The sequence below is a fragment of the Equus caballus genome, chromosome 17 (assembly GCF_041296265.1).
Source record: "Equus caballus isolate H_3958 breed thoroughbred chromosome 17, TB-T2T, whole genome shotgun sequence".
Taxonomy (NCBI): Eukaryota; Metazoa; Chordata; class Mammalia; order Perissodactyla; family Equidae; genus Equus; species Equus caballus.
This window is the reverse complement of record NC_091700.1, coordinates 64350350-64373121: the sequence shown is the minus strand read 5'-3', so window position 1 is coordinate 64373121 and position 22772 is coordinate 64350350. Positions and strand designations below refer to the sequence as shown.

The 22772-nt window shown below is 35.7% G+C and overlaps 1 protein-coding gene and 1 pseudogene across 2 annotated transcripts in view; both read left to right on the top strand.

Moving 5' to 3' along the window:
- Positions 1–22772, top strand: part of KLHL1 (kelch like family member 1) — a 333689-nt gene that overhangs the window by 1289 nt on the left and 309628 nt on the right. The window lies entirely within an intron of this gene.
- LOC111768708 (luc7-like protein 3 pseudogene) lies at positions 16778–21310 on the top strand (annotated as a pseudogene).

The window sequence follows — 22772 nt, the reverse complement described above, 5'->3', positions numbered from 1 at the left end:
GTACAGTAAGTCTTCATGGGGTATCCAAGCATCTCTCAATTTCCACTCATCTCCCCTCACCCTCGTGTGCTCTGGGCGTTAGTTAAGTCTAAAACGTTTCAGATTGAAAACTTTGGTTAAGAGATGCCCGCCTGGTTTTTATTACTCAAGTTGTAATCTCATTAAAAGTTCGCTCATTAATTTCTATTGGCTCATACATATTGCTTTTCTTTTTTGCAAGTTTCAGAGTTTAATAACAAATTGAACATTTATGCATTTTGGTGTATCTCTAGGTGGAGGGGTTCTCATAGTTCTGAGGTTATAGTAATCTTCTGTTATCTTCTGTCCTTAAATTACTTCAGTCTTCCAGTTACCTGGTGTGAAACTTGCTTAAAGCATCATTCAAATGCATCTCATAAACTAGCCCAGACACTGACTTAGCATGTTATCTAGGATCCCTGTGGCTTGCATCTATATTCCAGGAGTAATGAGGAAGACAAAAGGAGGCCACTGGACAGGAAGATGATCTTTCTCTTTTTTCCATGAGATACAGTGTTATTATTTTCTATCCCAACTTCCCTTTTTATCCTACCATGTATTCACTTTTGCCTTGTTCAAAGTCTTAGATTTAAACTGTTGCTGAGCCTCTGTGCATTCAGCTGTCCTGGTTTGTTGGCTCAGTTTGGGATTGTGGATCCTTAGTAAGCAGGTCAACACTTATTTCTTGTTTATTTCTAAGATTACACTTCTCTTAGTAGAGTTCTCCTACTTTCAAGACTTATAGAAAACCTTCAGAAATGTAAAACTCCGTCTTTTACGTTTTTTAGAGAATTGCCTTATTATTCTGCACTAGATCCTTACTAGTTTTGGCATAAAGTGAGGCTATGAAAAGATTTGCATTTAAATTCATATGATATCAGAATACATTACTGAAGAAGAAATATAAGAGAAACATAGGAAAATGAATATGTTCATAAAATTTAATTATATCTCAGTAACAAATTAGAAACAGGAGCAACTTTTTAAACTTTTGGTTGATTGAATCAGCTTCTTAAAGAGTTGAATGAATAACAAAAAGTATACATAAAACAAAATAATATGTATAGGTGCTCTTTAATTATGTTGACAAATGTGGTATTAGAGATATAAAAAAATTATCCTTAAAAATTTTCAATTGTATGGACTATATGGATTTAAATTTGAATTTTAAGAGCTTTGAACGTAATCTAATATGTTAAGACACTTAATAAACTGTAAGATTGCTATTTTAAAGAGGGAAAAGTTTAATTTGCAGTTTTCGAGTATATCAAAGTTTTTCCCTTTTATGGGAAACCTAAATATAGGTTTATCTATTACTTGATTAAGTAAGGTATTTTACCAAAATGGTTATAACTTTGGGTACCATGAATACAATGAAATTATTTGATTTATGTATTCACTAATTACCTATAGTTTTAGACCTATTTTTTAATATATAAATTATGTTGGGCTTTATCTCCCTTAGTGGAATAAATATGAAAGATTTTTTCTTTTTAGAAAATCATTCATAGTCATTTAGCAATTTGTCTTATATATTTACAAGAAAACAAATTAAATTAATTATTTACTACTTTACTGAAACTGATGTTTTTATGACTCAGTTCAGGAAAAGAATAGATTTTTTTTCAGTTTTGTAAAGTCTTTGAATTAACTTAAAATATCTCAACTGCTGGGAATATTACTGTTTGATCATTAAAGAAACAGTTTGCTTTATAACAACTACATTTTTAAGTAAATGAGGCATGCTTGACCTGAGCAATTTCTGTGGACTTTAATGTAAGTTGGAGAATTTGAAACTGCTAATGGAATATTAACTTAAAAATTATAATAAAAAATAAAACTAATAACTGATAGCTCAGTTAGGGATCAAACACCCATCAGATTTAACTTCTAGTCCCTCACTTTTAAAAGTACATCAGTGTTTTTATTCACAAAGAGTTGTAAATGAAAAGCATTCTGAAAATAAGCCAAGCACCAGCCCAAATCATCTTTATTATTGGGTTTCTTATGAGATCTTGCATATATAAAATATTGAAACTTGGGTCTAATTTTATTTAAAAATTCTTATTCAGGTAAATTTGAATTTCTCCCTGGACAAATCAATTCATACTGATAGTATTCTCATGGATTGTATGTGTTCCTAAAGCTTCACAGAGCATTGGCTCTAGGCTCTTGATTGATTGAAACCAGGCTACTAGACTTAGTAATTAGTCATTATCAATATATATTATTTTAATATGCAGTATGAATAGAGTTCATTTCTCAGAAGAGATAGCATTTCCAGAGTTAAATGCTGAATGGAAAATAATGAGCAAAATAACCAGTTATGTGGATTTACTTTTGTTTCTATCATAACACATACAGGCAATCTACATAGTGTTTATAATAATCTGTGAGTACATAAACTATATAAACCCCCATTATAATTGTTGATTATTTGGGTCATCCTTCTATCACCATACTGTGATGCCACATTTGATATTTAGCATTTTATCAATTCTTATTTCTATGCCAAATTAGTCTTCACTTATAAAACAAAAGTTGACCCCTTTTCTGTTTCTTTCTTCATTTTCTAATTTTTTTCTTTATTCATTTAGTCTCACACTGGTTAGGAACATAGTTTTAGACAAATATAAGTAGCTCAGTTGGTTTAACTTGTTCAACCAGCAACTGGAGCATGCTCAGAGGAAAGCTCAGAATTCTGGAAAGGTCAAGTTATCATGGACTTGAAACATAAAGGTAGGAGGAAGACAAGGGTAAACTGATTTATTTTAGGTAAAGGCCAAAATCTAGCCTTAATCTTTCCCAAGCTACTGGTTGTACATAACCAAGTCTCAGAACTCTACCTTAACCATTACACCATTAAGAATTCTAACTTTTACAGTAATAGGCTCTTGACCCATGTTATTCATCATTTATTTTCTCAACTTTACTGTCTGAACTTACTTGTTGAAAAGTGTATGCTTTTCTAGCTACCAGATCATTATATATTTTTGGTGTGGATATTTTTCCCCAAAATGTAGTATACTAAGAAAGCAAAGAGAAATATTTATATTCTTGAAGTTTGTAGTGATGTGAGTGGGCGAAGAGATGTCATGCTTAACTGCTTTTTTAGTTTTCTGAATTCTCACAGGGAACAGTCATCTGATTCCATGGTTTCAGTTACCATCCATAAACTGTATTTCTAGATTTGCATCTCAAAATCTAGACCTCCCCCTGACCTTTAGTCTCACACATCTACCTCTCTACTTGACCTCTCTGGTGGATATCACAGAGACAATATAAGTAGAACGTATACAAAATTGAGCTCATAATCTCCCTTTTCTCTTGCTCGATTTCTTTCTTCTCTCTTTCAAAGAGTAGCTCTCCGTGCATTAGGTTGTGCAAGCCAGAATTGAGGATCATATTTGTTAACATCCTCTCTCCCATCATTTTCAATATTCCACAAAGCCCTGTCACTTTTACTTTGAACATTTCCCCTGTATCTGTCCCGTATCTCTCCATCTCCATTGTCTGCGCTAAATCTAAGATACTGTCCTCTTTCAACTCAACTTCTGCAACTCTCATCTGTATCCTCTTCCCTCATTAAATTTGCCACTTATAATTCATTCTCCACACTGGAGTCAATGAAAATTATGAAATAAAAATCTGCACTATTTTGTCACATCCCTCCTTCTCTCCCCCCCCAATGCATTTCCAGCACTCTCTGACCACCGTCTATACTGTAAACGAATAGGTCCTGAACGATCTGTCCCTTTGTCTGCTGGCTAGGCCCTTCACTCACCAGCCTTCCCCTCATCATCTGTCTTCCAGACCCTATGTCCTTCTCTATAATTTTTCACTGCCTTTTGGCCTCATAAAGTTGTTTCCTCTCCTTGTATAGTGGCTCTCCTTCCCTCAGCCCACTCTTTCCTGAGTTCATTTCTATTCATAATTGAAAGGTTCTGAATAACAGCTCTGTAGCTTTTTCAGAGAGGCATTCATTGATCCTCCAGGCAAATTTATTTTTTACGTTTTATTTATTTTATTCCCTTGTTTTACGTTCTTAGAATGACTGCTTTCTACTTTTTCTTCAATTTCTTATTGTAGCTTGTAACCATATATTAATATCTCTGTTAATTTATTGTTTATCTCTCACAGCAATTGCCCAGTGAACAGGGGCTTTCTGCTTTGCTCATCATTTTAGCCCTATCATAGAGCGTGTAGTTACTCAATAAATACTGTTGAATGAATAAATATTTGTCATAATCATAGTGAGTGACATTGATTAAGAACTTGCTATTTGCCAGATAACATGTTGAACGTTTATATTGTGTAACTTAATATTCAGAACAGCCCTATGATTCTGGTACAATTATCCATCCCTTCAGTACAATGATTACATAGATGAGAAGACTAAGATATACACAGGTAATTAATTTGCCCAGAATCATAGATTGATAAGTAGTACAGCTGAACTTTTAATCCTTGCTATCTGACTCCAGACACTATAATCCAGGCCACCTTGCCAACTCTTCCTTCTCTCTGCTTGAACAAACAAACAGAACGGAAGGAAAGAAGCTCCAGCTAAGGTTATACTGAAGTAGTCCTCTTATTCCTTTGGTAGAAATTATGCTTGTATTTGAATTTTTTAATAGACTTCCTAAAATGATAGAGATGGACAATGCCTGATCAGTCTCAGTCAAAGAGGACTTCTTGGCCCAAGTTAGAAAACACTCAATTATTTCCTGAAATATGGTCCATTCAGGGCATTTTGCTTTATAATTAGACAAAAGTATGAGGAAATAACCTAGGCAGGGAAAATAATTTAATTTTGGAGTCCAAAAGAGAGCTTTATTACAGAAAATCTGCTTCTGAAGGTCAGAACAATTGATACAGGGAAGTGTCATAGAAAGAAAGCATACACCATTGGAACCTCATGAAGGCTGATGGGACCTGAACCAGATATTTGTTTAGAATGAAAAAGAAGTAGCCTTGCTTCAATCATAAGGAAGATAACAACTTTAAAGACAGTAAGTACTCTTTCTTCAGAAAAGTAGTTCTCAAACTATCCTTCTAGGGAACGCTAAAATGAAATAATGTTCATATTTTCCCCGCAGCCCCAACTTTGCAGTAAAAAAGAATACGGAATGATTTTACTCAATTTTATGTCTTCTTTGCTAGTTTATCCTGGGCTTGGGTGTTATACAGTCTACTATTCTTTCAAGTAGAACTAGCAAAAGACAATACCTTGTTTGGAAAAAGCTTCTTTTATTTATTTTAGGATGGATTTATCAATTTTATGCGGTGTTCTGCAGAGAAGCCCACAATTTTCAGGTGCCTTCTCCTCTGAGCAAGTTTGCTTCAGGCAAACTAAGAAGATCATAAAGGAAAAAGAAATGAGACCACTGGGCTGGATTTGCAGGCACCCATAACTCCAGAGTTATCTGAGAGAAAGATGTGAATATAAGTGCAAAATGAAATAAATACAATTTTAATTGTAACAAAGCAAAAAACCCATGCTAACTGGAGGACCATATTCTGGTTTACATTGATAACTGTCTAATGAGTACTTTGTAAACTATTATATTAACCTCTTTAGGGTTCTGTTTTAAATAATTGAAAAATAATAAAGAAATCTTTCCTATCCAATGGAAATCAACATTTGGTTAATATAGAATTTAATCTTGATCAGATATTTGTTCTTCTTGGCTTGTTCTTTCCAAACCGCAGACGATAATTTGTGTATCTGAGGACGATATGCTTCTAAGAACTACATGTTAAGTCAAATTTAATTGGTTTTGACCAAGAGCTCTTATAGAATTTACAGGAAACTGAGATCCGCAGCATATTTTAGAGTTCAATAAAGTTTGTGAATATGTAAATGTACATTTTAAATGAGGTCTGAAAGTAATGAGAATTTATTGATTTTATTTTACCATCCAAAATAGCCGTAGGCATTTTTGTGGTAGTTATAAAAACAAATGCTCTGGAATTTACATACTAGTTTAAGCCAGATAATAACTAACTTATCTTTCTGCACTTAATGTAATTCAAAACTTTGAAGAAGACGTCTGATGTCAATGTATAATCTCAGCAGAACTAAAGACAATTTTGAGGATTTTGTAAGTCAACTTTAAGCAAAAAACCTGTTGCTCTATATAGGTTTGATGCTAATTACCTTTGATGACTTTTCTGGCCAGGATTTGAAAGCAAAATGATCTAAGTGCTAATGGAAGTTTAATAGAGGTTAGCTTGACCAGAGAGAATGTGTGCTATGATTTTAGGATCCTGAGAAAAATCTGTTTTGAATGGCAAGCCTGAGAAGCAGGTCATTTTGACTGGACGTCACGTCACAGAAATGGTGGTTTTTGAAAGTGATCCAAGAGTCTTCAATAAAAGTGAAGAGTGGAATCAATCAATGTCAATTCTAAGTTCAGTCTTTTCCTTTCTTTATGTAGCCTTAGTCCAATTCTGGTAACTGATTCTCATAGGAAATTTTTCAGTTCAATTTATTACCATATTTGTTTGTGACACTGTCCTGGTAAGTCATCCTGGCACTGTTTTTCCTGGGGATATTGACAGGCGTTTGCTCATGTAAGTCAGCATTCTCATCTTGACTAAAATATGTTGCAGGAACTTAAGTTGTGGGATCAGAATATTGGGAGAGTTTATACTACAAAGGGAGGGAAGAATTCAGCCATTTTATAATTTTTCAAGAGGTGAATGCCAGCATGTCTTTGTATCAACAATAAGACATCTGTTTTTTGTTTTGTTTTGTTTGTTTCCTTGGTAGATTTTAATTATATTCAAAGGTCCAAGAGGTCTCTTCAGGTCAGTATTCACAAATATCAGAGCTTCAGAGAAAATGGAAAAATAGTTCTTATGTGAGGGAAAGTCTTCTTTGAATTTATATTTTCGAATTTATAGATATAAAAACATCCTGACTTTCTAATGCTTAGAGACTTAACTTTGAACTCTACTATCTTGAAAATAAACTTGGAGTCATTTTAACCATTTGCAATACAATTTAAATATGATTCCTGCTTTTGTAAGTTATCCTACATTTGATATACCTGTATGTAATTTCAATAGAGAAGTTTACACAAATTACTACCTGGATGTTTAGCATTTGGTGATCCACTGATGATTTTTAAAAATTTACTTGTGGAATTTTTTTTCTCAAAAGGCATGGCATTTTTGTATTATAAATATTTTATGATTCTGGTTTACAGTGGTTTTGGTTAGACCAGTAAATTGTTATCAGCAATGTGAATATGCCAATATCATCTGCCTAGAAATTAGAAATGTTTAAAAAGCAGTTAAGATGATAAAATCCTGGGCCAAATTATATTCTAATCACTTTATTAAAGTCAGGATTAAAGAAGAAGTGGAAGTCCCACTTCTGGCTCAGATAGAGTGACAGGAATTGGACTTACCTGCTCACCTGAAACAACAACAAAGAATGAAAAAATGAAGTAAAGAAAAGAAACAGAAAGAAATAAAGACAAAGAAAGGAAGACAAGAGAAAGAAAGAAAGAGAGAAAGAAGGAAAGGAAGAAGGAAAAGAAGGAAGAAGGAAAGGAAGAAGGAAAGAAGCAATATATGAAACATTTTTCAAGACACTGGACATCATCCCTTGAGTCTTCAGAAGAGAAAGGACTTTGATGAAGATGAAAGGCTCCTAGGTGCACAAATGCAGTGCTAGACATTTCCAGACACTACCTCCAGGTGATACAGATGTGAGGAATATGAATAACCTATCAACGAGAGGCGGACCAGGGAAGCAAAGTGATGGGTGAAGCATTTCTGAAAGGGATAATGCAAGTTTCAGACTGAGAATCTCAGGAAATCAGCTCAGGCAAAAGTACATAGCTTTCTGTATATGAGACTATGAAAGAAGAGAATGGGTAGTGAGGCTTGCATTTCATAAGATGGTGAAAGATGGTAATGGTTAGGAGCTTAACTGGATGCAGTCATCCCTCAGTATCTGTTGACGATTGGTTCCAGGATCCTGCCTGAAAACCAAAATCTGCAGATGTTCAAGTCTCTTATATAAAATGGTGTAGTATTTCCATATAACCCCAGATACATCCTCCTGTATACTGTAAATCATCTGTAGACTACTTATAATACTTAATACAATGTAAATGCTAAGCGAATAGTTGGTATATTGTATTGTTTAGGGAATCATAAGAAAAAAAAGTCTGTGCACGTTCAGCCAGATGCAACCACTGTAGGCCTTTCGATCTATGGTTGGTTGAATCTCCAGATGTGGAACCCACAGATACAGAGAACCAACTGTAGTTCCACAGGGACCTATGCTGAATAGTTGGTAGATTTGGATCTGTTATTAGGATGCTTTCAGAAAGGTTGATTATGACCAGTTTATATCTCACCAAGCATTTGAGAGGTGTTTCATAAGTAAGAGGCTATGTTCATTATGAACGGGCTCAGGACTGTCTATGTCATCTGTAGGGCCCAATGCAAGATTAAAATTATTAATTATTAAACAATTATTAATTATTAATTGTTTTAAATTACTAAGGACTTAAAACAAAGTAGAACATGAGCCCTTCTGAACATAGGGTGCTGTGTGACTGCACAGGTATACATAGATGAAGCTGGCCTTGAGGAGAATTGTGACTAAAGCACATAAAAAGTTGACATAATCTGTAGAGGGACCTCTTTTACATGACAATAGAAGCAAGATGCATCTTGGAAAGCCAAGAAATGGAAAATCACTTCCGGCTTTAATAACTACATCTGCAATGAGTTTCACCAGATAAAAATTATACATGGTTATAGCCCTGGTGGTCTCATGGTTGAAGTTTGCCTCCGGCTGGGCTGGTTTCCTGGTCAGGGAACCACATGATCTGTCTGCCACTTTTCATACTGTGGAGACTGGGTGTTGCTATGATGCTGAAAGCTATGAGACCGGTATTTCACAGCAGGGTCACCCATGGTGGACAGGTTTCAGCCACTCATTTCCAAAAACCTTGGCCATGAAAACCGCTATGAATAGAGTGGAACGTTGTCTGATACAGCGCTGGAAGGTGAAAGTATGATGCAGAAAGACCAGGCAGGGCTCTGCTCTGCTGTACCCAGGGCCGCTAGGACTCGGAATGGATTTGACAGCCCTAACAACAACAAAAAATGTATATATAGTGCACAAAATACTTCCTAGAAGGTGCTTCTTTAATTTATTTATTTGAGGTGGTAAATAGCTTCTCAAAAGAGTACAATGCTTCTGAACATGTTGGAACCAAGAAGGTAATATCAAAAGCTTGGGCCTCGGGGAACTTAAAAGTAAGTACGTGTTGTCAGCTTTACTTCAAAATAGTTTTTTAATATTCACGTACACGCCTATAATTTTCTGCGTTCAATATATGAATAAAAATAATTCCTACATTAATTCTTCAGAAAAAAGTGAATATATAAATAGCTTTATATTTCACTTAGCTTTATCCAATTTTATACTAGGCTGCAGAACTACATTGGTTCAGGAGCTAGCCAATGAGAGGTATGCCTGAGTAAGCTGATGAAATGCCATCATTGATATCAATGTTCAATTGAGGGAAATGCAGCAAAATCTTGAACATCCCAAAAGAGGAATCTGAAATACTTAAAACATCATCTCAGCAATACTTCTAGTTGATAATTCTTGGATCTAAGGTTATGGAGTGATTCCAGATTAATACAATATTTCACTAGTATCACTTTAAATTTTATTCAGTTGCCAACTCTGTAATTTTAATATTTCATTAGGGGACTTTACAGCACTTGCTGTATTATATATTGGTCACTTATTTGAATATATGCTTGTTAAAGAGGCATCATTGTAAAGTAGAAAAAACCTTTGGTTACTACAAGAAAGTGGCTTCTTTACCCGCATCCACCATTCATAATAAATTGAGAAAGTAAAACAACCAATAAAAGAGAGAAAGACAACTAATTATACCAGTTACGAAATAGCAACAGCATTTTTTCCTTATCAGGAGAGAAAGATTTCAAAGTGTATCACAAGTAAAATAGAGATGGGCATATATCTGTATCTATCTATCTACCACATAAACTATTAGGCAAATTTAACAAAAAAAAATGAGTTATATAAAACAAAAACATTAAGAACAAGAAGTACTTTTATACTGAAGAAACATTTGCCCTGAAAACTAAAGATGTGTCATCCTAACTTTGGCATGCTAAGTCACATAGTATATAAAATATTTTAAGGTAAAAATTTCTAGCAATATAAGAAGAAAATGATTAAATAATAAATATTGTGGAAAACTTCTAAATGCTTCAAAATAAAAAAAAAAACAGAGTAAGCAATGATATGTAGATGATTTCAAGATCATCATTAAGCTCAGAAGTGTGCATAGCAGTCATGCCAATTTTATTTTTTTGAGGAAGATTAACCCTGAGCTAACATCTGCCACCAATCCTCCTCTTTTTTGCTGAGGAAAATTGGCCCTGAGCTAACATCCCTGCCCATTTTCCTCTATTTTATATGTGTGATGCCTGCCACAGCATGGCTTGGTAAGTGGTGCTTAGGTCTGGGCTGGGATCTGAACTTGAGAACTCCGGGATGCCGAAGTGAAGCACGCGAATTCAACCACTACGCTACTGGGCCAGCCTCAGCTATGCCAATTTTTAAACAATCGATTACGTACTGAGTCAAATAGAAACCTTTACTGAAGTAAAAATAATAGAGCTATGACAAGTGACATTCTGTGATCACAATTCAACAAACCTAAACATCAACAATTTTAAAGAATCTGATAATTGAATTCCTTTTACCATAAAAATAAAATAATAAAAGTGTTATTTTAGATAATGATTATACTGAAGCACATAAAAATTATAATTATTTAAAATGTACTTAAAAACATTTCAAATTGAAACAATACAGTTTTAGGGCTAAAGTTAGGAAAAACTAAATCATTAATTGCTTGATTTTTTTAGAAAAAAAGACCAAAACATAGGTGAATTATTTTTGTCTAAAAAAATTGGGGAAGAAATCCTAGAATAAGGAGGATGAAGATGAAATTAATTAAAAAAAAGGAATGGCATAAAAAAATATATACCTAGAAGCCAGACTGGTGGCACAATGGTTAAATTCCCATGTCCTGCTTTGGCAGCCCAGGGTTCGCTGGTTTGGATCCTGGGTGCAGAACTATGCACTGGATATCAAGCCGTGCTATGGCAGGCATCCCTCATATAAAATCGAGGAAGATGGGCATGGATGTTCGCTCAGGGCCAATCTTCCACAACAAAAAGAGGAGGATTGGTGGCAGATGTTAGTTCAGGGCTAATCTTCTTCTTCAAAAAAAAAGAAAAATATATACCTAATAGCCTGATCATTTAAAATTATTAATATGTAAACTTCTGGCAAGCCTGAATGATAAAAAGAGAAAAAAAGTGTGCTTTAGAAATAAGAAGAGCTGTATAACCATAAATAAAGAAAAAATACCCAAGAGAGAATGTTAGATGAAAAAACATGCCAGTAAACTTCTAAAATGTATTTCTGCTAATAAAACAAGTATGTAGTACCAAGTGGATCCTCAGGGAAATTGAAAATTTTAGATTATAATAGCTTTATAACTGATTAAAAAAATATATAGGTATACATAAAGGCTTCAGCCCCAGTTTGTTTACAGTATATATCTACATAGCCTTTGAGAAATAGATAATTTCTGTGATTGTTTTTTTTTGAGAAAGATTAGCCCTGAGCTGACATCTGCTGCCAATTCTCCTCTTTTTTTCTGAGGAAGACTGGCCATGAGCTAACATCTGTGCCCATCTTCCACTACTTTATGTGTGGGATCCCTGACACATCATAGCTTGCCAAGCGATTCATAGGTCTGCACCCGGGATCGGAACCAGCGAACCCCAGGCCACCAAAGTGGAACGTGTGAACTTAACTGCTGCACCACCTGGTTGGCCCCTCTCTGATATTTAAATGATTTATCATTATAAGAATGCTGAGAAGTTGCCTAATATCTTTGTAAATAACAAATTGTGGTTTCATAAAAATTGTCACTAAGCAAATTTCATAAATGTATACATGTACTTAGAAAAATTCTACTTGATACATTAGAAAGTTATCTACAGTATATTAAAATGGCGCATTTTGAACAATAATTTATTAAAGACATGCTGTATCTCTACATGAGGATATCTATGTACAAAATTCATAATATTTGACAAATATACAGAACAATGTGAAAATCACAATATATTTAAATTCAATAAATATTTATGAAAGAAAACAAAGCAAAAAACGGAAAAGAAGAATTGAGGGAAACCACAAAAGAGAAAAATATTACTTATATATTTAAGAAGCATAGTATACACACACATGCACACATACTGGGAAATTATTAAAGTGTTTCCATTAAAAAAAAGAAAAAATAAGATGGTGCCTATTATAGTATTTAGCTAATAAAATAAAAATTAAATGAAATAATTAAATATATAAATAAATATTAGGCATTATATTAAATTTATAGTATATTCATAATGTGAAACAATGCCGAAAATTACTTAGAATAAAGAAGAACACTTAGCGAGGTGTCAGGATGGATACCACTTCATTGTTAGATCTCCCTATGCCATACATAGACACTTATTAATAGAGATGAAACGAAGTATCTTACTCACAATATAACAATATAAACAAAAAGTACTGGAAACTATAAAATACCTCAGAATAATAAGAATGCTTCATAAGCTTATAATGAGAAACATATAGTCTTATTAAAGGATCTGAACTAATAACTTGATCACAGAGTTAAAACATATTTCTTATTGAGATTGTAACGTGAAAGCCAATCTAGCGATCACTGAAATTGCAAGAGAATGGACAAATCATTTTAAAGAACATGTAGTAGAATACATTTCTGAGAATATCCAAGAATGAAAATAGCACCATGCCTTATCATGTATCATAATTTTCTTCAAAGTCAATGTAATGAAATAGTATCATATAGATAATGATTAGATCAACAGATTCTGATACAAAATAAAAAGTCCAGAATAGATGAAAGTACACATGGAAAGTTAATATATGACAAGGGGAGCATTCCAAAAAAGAAAAAAACAGGAAACATGCTTTATTGATTCAATGGTACTGGTATAATTGGCTTGCCATATGGAACAACAGGAAGTTAGACCTTTGGTTCAAAATAAACATGCCAAATTAAATGATCACATGAATAAAACTATTCCTTATTGAATTACTAGAGAAAAATTTAGAAGAAAATATTGACAAATTTGAACATGAAAAAATAAAAATGTTTTGGGGTTGGCCCAGTGGTGGCTCCACTTAGGTGCACCCTGGCGCAGACCTAGGGTCGCTCATCAAGCCACGTTGAAGCAGTATTCCACATAACAGAACTAGAAGGACCTACAACTAGAATATACAACTATGTACTGGGGGCATTTGGGGAGAAGAAGAAAGAAAAAAAGATTGGCAACAGATGTTTTTAGGTTAAGGCCAATCTTTCAAAAATAAATAAATAAATAATAAACAAAAATGTTTGTATGATCTAGTGTTTTGTCAAAATACAAGTGAGAGACTTGAAATAAGTATTTGTAGCATTTATGATGGAAAAGTTTAATCTCTCTCAAATAGCGAATATACCTAAAATAGAAATTACATCACGATACTCTTAAATTTATACAGTTGTGATATCCAGGGTTAGAAATAATCAAGACTATTTCAGTGGTAGTGGGAATGTAATTTGCTGTAGTTTGGGGTGAGAGGGGAAGCAATGGGATGATATCTATTGGTATGAAAAAAATACAAAAACCTTTCCACTCAGGAATACAAATTTTGAGACTATGTCCTTCAGAAATAAAAGCACTAGGAGTAAGGAATACCTGTGCTTGCTCAACAATAGAAGAATGACAAAAAATCATTTTATATCCATCATGTAAAATATGTCATATAAAATATGTCATGTAAAATATATGGAGATCAGAAAAGAATGCATAAATGTAGAATGTCTTGAATGACAATAGTGTTCAATGCATAAAGCAATTTGTAAAATAATGCATGAGATATGATCACATTATAGTACAGATTAAAAGCAAAAATCTCCACATACGTGTTTACAAGTGTAAATACCTTTGTAAAACCAGAGAGAATAGTATGGTAAGTCAAGTGCCACACTTTTTACATTTGTTACTTAAAGATTGTAAGATTATTTTCTATATTCTTGATGTGTTACATTGAACTTTATTGCTATTATATTTTGAAAGTTAATAAACTGAGAAAAGTTTGCAAAAAGTTAATTTGCTAAATATGACTTTAAGAATAACGCATATAATAGGAGTCAAAATTTGGTAAAATGTCTATGGAGATGTTCAAAAAGGAGCAACACTGCCATCTATTGGTCATTTATTCACATTGAAGCTACATGGTCCCTTGAAAAAAATGGGAGGAGGGATGTTCAAGCAGTTAAAACTATATAATATAGGAGTAAATAAGGATATCAAAATATCCTAAGATATTAACAAATTCACTACAAAATAATTTTGTTCTTACTCCTTGTATTCAATTTGCACTATACTATCAGGGTAATGCTGGCTTCACAAAATGAGTTTGAGACTGCTCCCTCCTCTTTGATTTTTTGATGGTTTCTATATCTTTGTTGAACTTCTCATTTTGTTCATGCATTGTTTTCCTGATTTCATTTTGTTGTCTATCTATATGTTCTGTAGTTTACTGAACTCCTTTAAAAGGATTATTCTGAATTCTTTGTCATACAGTTCATAGATTTCCATTTCTTTAAGGCCAGTTATTGGAACTCTGTGAGTTTCCTTTGGTGTTGTCATGTTTATCTGATTCTTCATGATCCTTTTATTCTTGTGTTGGCATCTGCCTTTGAGTAAGTGGTCTCCTCTTCCAGACTTTACAGGTTCACTTTGGTAGGGAAAGACTTTCTCCACTCTGCTCAAGTTGGGGTACTGGATGGATCAGCTAGTATTGCCTGTCGGCATCAATCGACTTGTCCTTAGTTGGGCAAGATCATTGCCCATGCTGTGAGGTTGGCGGGAGGTGGTATCACCAGCTGAGCTCCATGCCTTGTTGGCCTGCTGGTTGGGTTCTATATTGAAGTGGAGTTGCTAGGTGGGCTCCTTGGTCAGATGGGGCTGCTGATCATGCTCTGCAGTCAGGTGGGACCATTAGCTGGGCTCTGCAGTCACCTCTGGACAGGTGGGGTCACTAGTTCTGTTCCCTGACAGGGCAATGCCACTAGTTAGACTCTGCAATTGGCCAGGGCTGCAGGCTGGCCTCCACAATTGCTCCTGATCAAGTTGGGCCTCAGGCTGTGCTGCCCAACCAGATGGTGCCACTGGCTATGCCCCAAAGTTGGGCAGGGCCACAGGCGGGGCTTCAGGATTGGGTAGGCCCTTAGCTATGCTCCACTGTTTGTTGTACGAGGTCACTGTCTGTACTCTCTGGTTGGGCAGGGCCTCCAACTATACTCTGCAATTGGGAGGGGCTACAGACTGTGCTCTGTGATCTGACAGGGCCACTGTCTGGGCCGTTGTTTGGGTGGGGCTGAAGTTTATGTTCTGTGATTTAGCTGGGCTACTAGTTGAGCTACCTGCCTTACCAAGGCCACAGTCTGTGTTCAACAATTGGGCAAGGACATAGGCTATGCTCTGCTGGTGGGTGTGCTGGTAGAGGGGTTGGTATTGTAGGCTGGGCTCCCAGGCTGTCCAGGGTCACTGTTCAGGCTCCCTGGCTATACAGGGCTAGGGACTATGCTCAACAGTTGGGAAGGGCTGTTCACTCGGTTCCCCACCTGAGCAGGTCTGTGGGATGGGCTTCGCGCTTGCTGGATTCTCTGACCAGACTTCCTGGTGGGATGAGACTGGGGCCTATGCTCAGCAGTTAAGTGGGGCTGAAAATTTGTTCTCCTATCCTTAGCAGTTAGGCGGAGCTTCAAACTTTCTTCCCTGTTTGGTGGGGCTGTAGAAGGGGCTTCATGGTCAATATAGCCTGCTGGCTGGGAGCCCAAATGAGGCAGAACTGCCAACGGAGATCCCTGACGAGATGGGGCCACAGGCTCAGCTCTGCAGATGGGCAGAGCCACTGGCTGGGATCTTTGCTTGGGCACTGCTGTAAGCAGGAACTGGGTCTGCCAAGATCTAAGCTCTGGCTGCTGTAATCCCCGCTCCCGTCTCAGTCTCTGTCTATCCCAGCGATATCTTCTCAATGGATAGTTGTTGGTTGGTCTTCTTGTAAGGGGGACTGAAGTCAGGAGTGACATATGTTGCCATCTCGACAACGTCACTCTCCAGCTTTTCACATACAGGTTTCCCCCACTATCTGAAAGTAGAGCATTCCTATGAAAACTTTATAAGCTGAAATTGCATAAAGTGAAGAAGCAGTTACTATTAATTTATACAGGAAAAGTTTTTGAGCATTCCCAGACTCCAAAATTAACCTATCAAATCATACCAAGTAACAAGTAAAACCTAACATAACACTAATGTAATAAAAGCCGGAATGATATGATAAATACACAACCAATATAAAGTAGAAATAACGTATGTGCAGTGTAGTGTCACTTAGCAGAATCGGGAAGACAGCGAGCCCACTGGAAGGCTGAGATGTGATAGTGGTGAGGACGGTGCGTCAGGCAGAATCATCAGAGGTTAGAGTGATGGGAGGTACAGGAGACTGGGACATACGAGAGAGAGGAAGGGGGTCATCCTTTAACATCTCATCGTCATCTGAATGCATCAGGGGAGGCAGGTCACTATGGTCTACACCTTCTTCCATGTTTTTCTGCCTCGAATGAAGGTTGAGGCTTGTCTGCTGTGGCTGATGTAGAAGGCTTAAAATATGACAGTGTGCTTGACTGCTTAGCCTCTATAACAGCTCACTGCAAAACAAATACTGAACGCTATTTTCACTTTTCGCCTTTTCTCGTGAAAGTGAAAACTCTCTTTGGATTTCTTTCAATTAGCAAAAACCATTACAGATGGAGTTCTTTCCTAGAAGCGATGTGTCATAAAGCAAACTTCTGGATAGCGGGGGAAACATGTATTATCAAAATGTAGTTAAATGTTTTCCAAAAAATATTGAAACAGAATTGAGTGTCTACCTCATAAAATGCAGTAATTTCAACTACTTAATATTATATTGAAATACAATGTGTAAGGACAATGTGAAAAGAGTACTACCTATATTAAAAGTGGAATTTTCTATTTTAAAAAGACTACACATTTAAATCATGCAAGCCAAATTTATGGAGTCTAGATTATTAGAAGAAAAAATCAAATTGGCCTTCTACTCTGAAGTCTGTGTCTTCCTGAATTACGTGAAGTTTCCACATCTGAGTTAACCATCACTCATGCATATTTATTGAGGGAATCATGGCCGGGGTCTGAAAGCACTTGGAGACTTAGCATGTTATACCATAACAGCTGAGCTAGCAATGTTGGTAGTGTGGTCCATGACACCAAAGTTAATGACATTAGGTTGAAAATGCTGGCAGCATGTCACTTTTTCCCATTAGACAGAGCTTTGCCTAGGCTTTAATATTGTCGTGTGTAATTTGCTAGAGAATTTTATATAGAACTTCATTAGTAAAGCATATAAACTTGCAATCAATATTATATAATAACCTGACAATGTTTTCCACAATGATCCATCAGCTATTACTAAAAAAAAAAGGAAAAGAAAAATAAAGCAAGCACACAAACACTAGGCCTTCTTTAAACCAATTCTCTGAATGTTTCTCTCAGTTTTTGAAATACAGTACGAGCAACCCTTCCAAGTCTTTATAGAAGCAACATGTTTGCAAGTCTAACCCTAGCTATACTTTTCAGAATAGCATCTTTCCCTGAAGCTAGCAATTACAACTAGAATATTCTCATTTAGCTAATTATTGCTTTAATAATTTGAATTGTTTTGTCCTCATTCAGATTAGTTAATGTGGCAAGCAATTCTTCTCTTTATTCCTCTTCTTTCAGAAGAGATTCTGTGCTAATAAATCTACAGGTACGCACATCCCTTTCCCACCTGGAATGTGAGGTCAAATTATAGAATAGTACACAGAACACGGAACTTTTCCTCTGCTTTGAAGTTTTGTTTCTGTTGTTGTTGTTTTGAAGTCTGTTCTTGCTACAGCAAATGTTTTTCAGGATTCTTACATTTGGAAGATTTTCCTTAAGTAGAAACCCTTGACACTTGGCAAAATGGAGTTGTTCCAAAAGGTCATATTGAATTTTCTGCTAGGACATTGGTAAAAAGTTCTCAAAAGTCCCATAATGGATGTTAACTACACTAGAACTCAATCGCCTCCTTGGAAAGGCCTTTATTCCAACTTGGGGATTACAGAAGAGCGTCACCCCCACCCCCCTACCCCCCCCCAATAACATACATAGAATTGGAATCAGGGACTCATTTTACACAGCATTAGGAAGAGGGTCTAATGTAGCTCCAAACCCCTGTTGGAGTCTATTCTATGACTGCTCTGTTCAATACTATAGACACTATCTACATATGACAATTGAGCAACAAAAAAGTGTTTTGGAAAGAGAAGCTACAGTGTAAAATCGAGAGGACAGTGTCTCAAGTCCCCTAGTCTTGCATCAATTGAGGAAATCAATTCATGTTTTTGTTTAATAGAACTAAAGTCAAAGAATTAATTTTTAAAAATAACTTGCACTACTGCAGAAACATATGAGGTGATGAAGCCTGATACTGGAGTGACAACTTCTGTAGTTTGAGAAAGCTAATGCAGTGACTAGGAAAACTAACGAGAAGAGAGGGTGATGATTCTCTCTTTTTTAGAAGTATGAGCAGGAACACCTGTGTCAGACATGCCAGTCATATATCTGGAACTAGAGAGAGGAAAGCAAGATTAACAAAGAAAATAAGAGTGACAGAAAAAGAGAAGGAATATCTTTACAGAGATAATAGGTGAAAATACCTATGGTGCAATATCCTTCAAAGTTAAAGAACTTGCAAAAGAAGGAATCTTATCAATAGTTCCAAGTATTTAAAAATAAGGAACAGACTAGTGGTTGCCTAAATTGTGGGCTTGGGAGAATGGGGAGTGACTGCTAATGGGTACAGAGTTTCACTTTGGGGTGACAAAAATTGAAACTGGTGATGTTTGAACTGTGAATATAAAGAAAAACATCGATTTGTACACTTTAGGTGAATTGTATAGTATGTGATTTATATCTTAATGAAGCTGTTATATAAAAAATAAGGAATTATTTTTAATTAAAGAAAATTGGTATTTATAAATTTTCTCGTGTATAGATATTTTAAATATTCATGGAACTTTAGGAGTAGGGAGGTTTGCATCTAATCAAAGAACAATACTGAATCCTAGCAGTTATAGTTACAAGGTTTTTCAAGACAATAGCCAATTCATGGCAATAGGTGAAATAGGAAATAAAATTGTATTAATCCTGTATGCCCGATTTACAAGAGTAACTGTTCAAAAGTACATAGGATAAAACCAAGGAATAGAGGTAAAACCATATGAATATAAACAATAAAAAAGAATTGTAGACCCAGGCCTAGGTGTGTCCCTCATGCACGGCATGCTGGGGAGGGATCCTGCCATGGTGGGAGTTATGCTTTTCTGACGCCTCAGTGAAGGAGTGTTTTTGACCTGAGACAGGCCTGAAAAGATTGGCGGTTGTGTTGCCCACGTTTTCTTTGGCAGCTGGTGGGACTGGTGGGAGCAGACCCCTAAAGCAAGCAGCGTGATTTCAGACATGCTTTGTTGGATGAGTTAATGGATCGAGACTAAAACCTGGCCCTGGAAAAGAAGCACATAAATGTGCCGTGGGACCAGGAGAGAATTTGTTAATATTTTCTCTGTAGTTTTTGACCTGTGGACTTGTTCACAAATACTCCTTATGATCTTGCTGTAGATAGAAGAAGGGAAAACATTAGAGATGTCAACAAATTTTTGAAAGATTACAAGTGGACAGAGGAGTGGGAGCAACCACAACAGAGTAGAGAAACCTGTATCCCAAAAACCTGCAAAAGGAGATACTGAACAGAACTGAGTGTGTGATCAGCAGAACCCTGGTCACACTCAGGGTTTGGAGGTACAGAAAGATACAGCTAGATGTTTTTGCCCAAGCTGAAATTTTCTTCCCTAGAAAAAATAAACAGTTCCAGATAACTGATTTACAAGTCAATTTGGAAAAAAACTTATGATAAAAATGTACAAAAACAGTGTAACAAGAGTCGTCATTTTATGAAAGTTGACTATGAAAGATTTTTTTGCCATATTTACCGAACTTACTTGTAAAAGTATCTCATAGAATTAGACGAGACCATTATTTGCTTGGCCTTTTCTCAAAAACCAGCCGTCTTCTGAGTTAGCTGGTCCAATAGGCAGAAATGAAACAGTAAAGAAAAGTTCAGGTTCTAACACCTAAAATTTGTGTACTCCAGGAGCAGATTGAAGAATTACGATCTGAATAGAAGGTAGAAGAAGTCCAAAGAATGACAAAAAGTAGCTGAATAGTTAAAAGAAGAGAGAGAATTGCTTAGATTCACAACCTTGATAACTGAAAATTTAGCTGCCCAAGAAAATCAAATGGAAGCTTGTGAAGTAGATGAAGACTTTTTGATAGTAGGAGATGCCTAATCTGGGTAGATGACCATTTGATGAGAAAGCAATCCATGTGCTATACCAAAATTAAAGCTACTGAAGAAGATTTTTTTTAAAAAACTGAAAGAAAAAGAACCGAAGAGTCTAACTATATTAGTGTTTTAAAAAGGAGAAGCAAGAATGTAGAGAGACAAAAGGAATGAGCGAGAAAAAGCAAAGAAAGAGAAAGGAAAAGAAGAAAGAGAAAAATATAAGGCTTGTGATAGAGAAAGACGAAAGATAAGTCTTCCACAAATTAGGCACTCAAACTGAACTTCTGAATGAAGATGCAGCAGATCTTGGAACCACAAAACACCGTGAAGTGGAGAACCATGGTTCAGCAGATTGAAGAAGTAGCAGAAGCCATTGTAGATCAGAAAAGAAAGCAGAGATCCTGTAGTCAGGATCAAAGGAGATCAAAAAGCAGAAATAGAAAATCCTATGAACACAAAAACAAATGTCCGGACAGAAAATAAGATTGAAAGTCTAAGGAGAAGAAAAGAGCGGATCTGATGACTAGAAAAAGGGAAAAAGTAGTATGAAGTATAGTAATCAGGAAATTAGAGTGAGGATATACTGAATTGAAGGAAAGTGTTACTAAGAACAAGGTCGATGGGACCAGTGGAGACATTAAATCTGATGGTGACACTTGGTCCAATTAAAACTTACGTGGTAAGACCTCAGATCAAATAGATGACTACTGTTTGAAGATTTTTGAAAGAATACTGAGAATGGTATAAAGTTAAGAGCGACATGAAACTGAGATGAAGAAAACCATAGTGGCATAGAAAAAGTATAAAGGTCAGTTTTTGTTTAGTTAAAAATTAAGGACTGTTGTGACCTATCAGATTTCAAAACTTGTGCTAATAGCACGTAGGCCACTGAAAACTTAGGTCATGGGTCATAGTTATTTTCTTTATAACTTTTTAAGAAATATCCAAGCATGTAACCTGCTCAGCCTTTTATTTTTTTAACTTATTTTTTTTAATTAAGTAACATTGGTTTATAACATGGTATAAATTTCAGGTGAATTCTGTATAGATTACATCATGTTCACTACCCAAAGACTAATTACGATCCATCACCACACACATGTGCCTAATCACGCCTTTCACTCTCCTCCATCCTTCCTTCCCCTCTTGTAACTACTAATCCAATTTCTGTTATATGCGTGTTTGTGGTTGTTTTTATCTTCTACTTATGAGTGAGATACGGTACTTGACTCTCTCCCTCTGACTTATTTCACTTAACATAATACCCTCAAGGTCCATTCATGTTGTCACAAATGGCCAGATTTCATCATTACTTATGGCTGAGTAGTATTCCAATGTGTATATATACAACATCTTCCTTATCCATTCATCCCTTGATGGGCACCTAGATTACTTCCAAATCTTAGCTATTGTGAATAAGGCTGCGATGAACATAGGGGTGCATGGATCTTTATGCATTTGTGCTTTCAAGTTCTTTGCATAAATATCCAGCAGTGGCATAGCTGGATCATATAGTAGATCTATTCTTAATTTTCTGAGGAATCTCCATACTGCTTTCCATAGTGGCTGCACCAATTTGCACTCCTACCAGCAGTATTTGAGGATTCCCTTCTCCCCACATCCTCGCCAACACTTGTTGTTTCCTGTCTTGTTAATCATAGCCATTCTGATGGATGTGAGGTGATATCTCATTGTAGTTTTGATTTGCATTTCCCTGATAGTTAATGATGCTGAACATCTTTTCATGTGCCTATTGGCCATCTGTACATCTTCTTTGGAAAAATCTCTGTTCTCATCTTTTGCCCATTTTTTAATTGGGTTGTTCGTATTTTTGTTAAGATGTATGAGATCTTTGTATATTTTGGATATTAATCCCTTATCAGATATATGGTTTGCAAATATCTTCTCTCAGTTGTTAGGTTGTCTTTTCATTTTGTTGATGGTTTCCTTTGCTGTGCAGAAGCTTTTGAGTTTGATGTAGTCCCGTTTGTTTATTTTTTCTATTGTTTCCCTTGCCCGGTCAGACATGGTATGTGAAAAAATGCTTCTAGGAGTTATGTTGAAGAGCGTACTGCCTATGTTTTCATCTAGAAGTTTCATGGTTTCAAGTCTAACATTCAAGTCTTTAATC